Raw genomic sequence first — 5,058 nt, 5'->3', positions numbered from 1 at the left:
TTCCTCACTTCTCAATAAAAATGTCTTTTGCTTTTTGTTGTTTGGGTTTTTTTTTTTTTTTTTTTTTTTTTTTTTGAGACTAAGTTTTGCTCTTGTCCTCTAGGCTGGAATGCAATGGCATGATCTCAGCTCACTGCAACCTCCGCCTCCTGGGTTCAAGCAATTTCCTTGCCTCAGCCTCCCAAGTGGCTAGGATTATAGCCGCCCACCACCACGCCCGGCTAATTTTTGTATTTTTAGTATAGACGGGGTTTCACCATGTTGGCCAGGCTGGTGTCGAACTCCTGACCTCAGGTGATCCACCCACTTCAGCCTCCCAAAGTCATGGGATTACAGGTGTGAGCCACCGAGCCCGGCCAGCTTTCTATTTCTTATAACCTAAGGGCTTTAACTGATAAGTTGTTGCCTTGGTAGCATGTAGTTAACAAAGTGGGGTATATGTTTTAGGTTTGTTTGTTTTTCCTGAGACAAGAAAATCGCATTCTTGTTTATATTTGAAGATGGCAACTTTTAGCCATCATGTGAAATAGTGTTATTATTTCTGTACACTTGGAACGTTGTAGTGCCTGATGCTGAGATTTTGGAAACACTGAAGAACTACAGCCTTATAAGAATTTTAAATTTATGAGAAAATCTGAGACAGGGGCAGAGATGGCTGATTTTGATCTTGCTAGATCTTAGGCATGAGAATGACAGGCCTGAAGCCCTGAAATCTCACCTCAGGGTGGAGTGTCAGACTTGGCAACTTTGACATTACTGAAAAAGTTTCTTACAGCTGTAGCAGTGAGGTGGTGGGAATCAAATAGTATATTTGGCTTGACGAATTAAAGTCAGTTCACCTCAAATGTTTACTAAATCCCTTAATGTAAACATGCATTGAAAAAGTTATCCTCACCCTCCCCCCCCAAAAAAAGTTATCCCTTGATAATTTGAATAGGAATATCTGGGAAGAACCTGAGGACTCAGCCTAGCAAACTCTTCTGATAGACTTTGAATAGGCGTATCTGGGAAGTACCTGAGGCCTCAGCCTAGCAAACTCTTCTGATAGACTTTGAATAGGAATGTCTGGGAAGTACCTGAGGACTCAGCCTAGCAAACTCTCCTGATAGACTTTGAATAGGAATATCTGGTAAGAACCTGAGGACTCAGCCTAGCAAACTCTCCTGATAGACTTTGAATAGGAATATCTGGTAAGAACCTGAGGACTCAGCTTAGCAAACTCTTCTGATAGACTTTGAATAGGAATATCTGGTAAGAATCTGAGGACTCAGCCTAGCAAACTCTTCTGATAGACTTTGCACTGCAGGTGCTTCATTTAAGGCTATAGTCTAGATGTTGGAAATATATAAAATTCAAACTTGAGTGTCCATAAATAACTGTTGTTGGAACATGGCTAAATATATTTGTGTATTATTTGACTGCTTTTGCACAGCAATGGCACAGTTGAGTAGTTGAGGCATAAAAAACCTGCCACCACCTGATACAGATAGAACCCCTTCCCTTTTCTGGGAAAATGTGGAATTTGCCTTGCAGGAGGAAGCTTATTCTGCCAGTTCCCCATGGCTTATTTTTACCAGTTTGGTAACAATAATCTACACTAAACATGCCCTGGGATGGGATTGCTCATTTAGGAAAATTTGTAGAATTCATAGAGCATTGCAGGAATGAGTAATATATCAACACTTCTCAACATGACAAAACCCAGGGCAACGTGACAAAACCCTGTCTACAAAAGTTTTTTAAAAGCTGGGTACAGCGGTGCACACCTGCAATCCCAGCTACTCAGGAGGTTGAGGCAGGAGGATCGCTTGAGCCCAGGAGGTCAAGGATGCAGTGAGCTGCACTGTACTCCATTCTGGGCAACAGTGAGACCTTGTCTCAAAAAAGAAAAGTTGGGGGAGGGGGTAAATACTTGTGAAATCCTTTGATGGTGTTCAGTGAAGGGCAATTACTTACAGCGTATACTTGGTGCACTGACACCCAGCAGCGATGATGGTTTTGCTTTTTGTTTTTTGGTTTTTTTTTTTTTTTTTTTTGAGACGAAGTCTTGTTCTGTCGCCCAGGCTGGAGTGAATGGCATGATCTCGGCTCATTGCAACCTCCGCCTCCTGGGTTCAAGCGATTCTCCTGCCTCACCCTCCCTAGTAGCTGGGAATACAGGTGTGTGCCACCACACCCAGCTAATTTTTGTATTTTTAGTAGAGACGGCATTTCACCATGTTGGCCAGGCTGGTCTTGAATTCCTGACCTCAGGTAATCCACCTGCCTCGGCCTCCCGAAGTGCTGGGATTACAGGCGTGAGCCACCGTGCCCGACCATGATGATGGTTTTAAAAGTTAGCTGCAGCAGCTAAGGCAAGACCAGATCCAACACTGGCTTATGGCAAGGGGAAGAACAAAAGTCAGGAACTTTGCCATAATCTAGAAGAAAGAATGATAATGCTTTGTGACATGCTGGATTGGATCCATTATGTGTTCCTAAGACCGTAAGTCCTCTCCCTCCACCAAGACCCAATAAAAATGTGTTATTGAAAGTAGTAGCTACTGGCCAGGCGTGGTGGCTCACGCCTGTAATTCCAGCACTTTGGGAGGCCAAGGTAGATGGATCACAAGGTCGGGAGTTCGAGACCAGCCTGGCCAATATGGTGAAATCCCGTCTCAACTAAAAATACAAAAATTAGTCGGGCATGGTGGCGGGCACCTGTAATCCCAGCTACTCGGGAGGCTGAGGCAGGAGAATCGCTGGAACCCAGGAGGCGGAGGTGGCAGTGAGCAGAGATTGTGCCACTGCACTCCAGCATGGGCTACAGAGTGAGACTCTGTCTCAAAAAAAAAAAAAAAAAAGAAAAGAAAATGACAAACACATGTACTGTGTATATGACACAATCCTAACTGTGGCATGTATCTGTATCTTCACTTGCATCGGCCTCAATTATCAACTTGTGGCAAAAGAATAAGAAAGAAGAACTAAAAAAAAAAAAAAAAAAAAGATGCTTGCCTATAGTCCCAGCTACTTGGGAGGCTGAGGCAGGAGGGTCGCTTCAGCCCAGGAGGTTGAGGATGCAGTGAGCCATGATTGTATTCCAGCCTGGATGACGGCAAGACCTCATATCTGTAAAAAGTAAAAATAAATACATAAAGAAACTATATAATAATAATACAGAAGACAAATGTCAATGTTGCTGAAAAGGCGAAAGAAGCCAAGAGGACAGTCTTCTGAGTAGAGGGCATAGGAGTTCCCAAAGAGGAAAGTCCAGTCTGAGATCAGGCTGGAGGCCAAAAGGAACTCTTGACCTGAGACAGTTGGAAATATTACTTCTACTGGCAAATAAAAGTGCTTCAAGCAGACGTTTATTTAGAAATTCATGCTAGATGTTTATTGATGGAATGTTTGTGTGACTCTTTATTAGAAGTCTGAACTAAGTATGCCATATATTTCCATATATCTTCATATGTCTTGGGGGTAAGTGTTGAGAGAAGGAAGTGGCTTTTGGTTTTGTGAGTGTCTTGAAGATTTAAGGTTCATTGTGAAAAAGTGTAGGGGTAATTTTTTTTTTTTTGAGACAGAGTCTCACTGTGTCACCCATGCTGGAGTGCAGGGGCGTGATCTCGGCTCACTGCAACCTCTGCCTCTGGGGTTCAGGCAATTCTCCTGCCTCAACCTCCTGAGTAGCTGGGATTACAGGCACCTGCCACCACGCCCGGCTAATTTTTGTATTTTTGGTAGAGATGGGGTTTCACCATTTTGGCCAGGCTGGTCTCAAACTCCTGACCTCAGGTGATCCACCCGCCTCGGCCTCCCAAAGTGCTGGGATTACAGGCATGAGCCATTGTACCTGGCCAGAGCAACCTTAATTTTTAAAAACAATTTAGCTTTTTTTTTGTTTTTTTTTTGTTTTTGTTTTAAGAGCATCACAGTAAAAGGAAAATAACAGCTCACTTTGGGGCCAAAGTCTAAAATTTAAAATCAGCCCTACTCTGGCTGGGTGCAGTGGCTTATGCCTATAATCCCAATACTTTGGGAGGCAGGAGGATCACTTGAGCTCAGGAATTTGAGGCCAGTCTGGACAACAAAGCAAAACCCCATCTTTAAAAAAAAAAAAAGTACCCCGGCATGGTAGCTTATGGCTGTGGTCCCAGCTACTCTGGAGGCTGAGGCAGGAGGATTGCTTGAGCCCAGGAGTTTGAGGCTGCAGTAAGCCATATTTGTACCACTGTACTCCAGCCTGGGTGACAGAGCAAGACCTTGTCTCAAAAAAAAGAAAAAAGTCTACTCTCTTGGTATTTGTAATATGTTATGAGATATTATCATTGGAGGTTGCAAGGATGGGAATATTAGTTGAAAGTCTGATATTTTATCATTTTCCAACTTTACATGCTTAGGTTGACTTCTCAATAGCAACAGTAAAAACCAGAAGACAGTAAAAGAATGTCTTCAATGTGCTGAAAGAAAATATCTACCTAGAATAGAAGGGTTATTCACAAACCAGGGTAAAATAATGTCATTTTAAACAAAATATTTAATACTAAGAAAGTTGGAAACATAAAAAAATAAAAAGTCATGCTTGGCCAGATCTAAACAGACTTAAAAATTATAAGATGTAATTTGATGGTACAAAAATATGGAAATAAGTCCCAGAAAATAATAGTATGTAACACTGGAAGAAGTCTATTTAATAATTTTTAGGAGAGTAGAGATGCTGATTGTCCCACATGACAGGGCATTAGACAAGGAGACCCACTTTACCACAGATAAGGTGCAGTGGTGGTCCCATGACCAAGGGATCTATTGGTCCCACCTTATGCTTACCCCACCACCTAGAAGCGGCTGGTGTGACAGAGCATTGGATGACCTGCTGAAGGTGGTTTGAAGTACCAGCTTAGTGGCAGTACTTGACAAGCACAGGGCACTGTCCTCCAAGATGCAGTCCTGGAATCACAGACTTTTATCTGGTAGTGATTCCTTAATAGGGAGTATACACAGGTCCAAGAGCCAAGGAGTGGGAATGGGATCGGCCCCCCCTTAACGTCATTTCCAGTGATCAGTTTGGAGATTGAA

Source organism: Hylobates moloch, unplaced genomic scaffold (assembly GCF_009828535.3).
Source record: "Hylobates moloch isolate HMO894 unplaced genomic scaffold, HMol_V3 SCAFFOLD_12, whole genome shotgun sequence".
Taxonomy (NCBI): domain Eukaryota; kingdom Metazoa; phylum Chordata; class Mammalia; order Primates; family Hylobatidae; genus Hylobates; species Hylobates moloch.
This window is presented reverse-complemented; position numbering follows the sequence as displayed.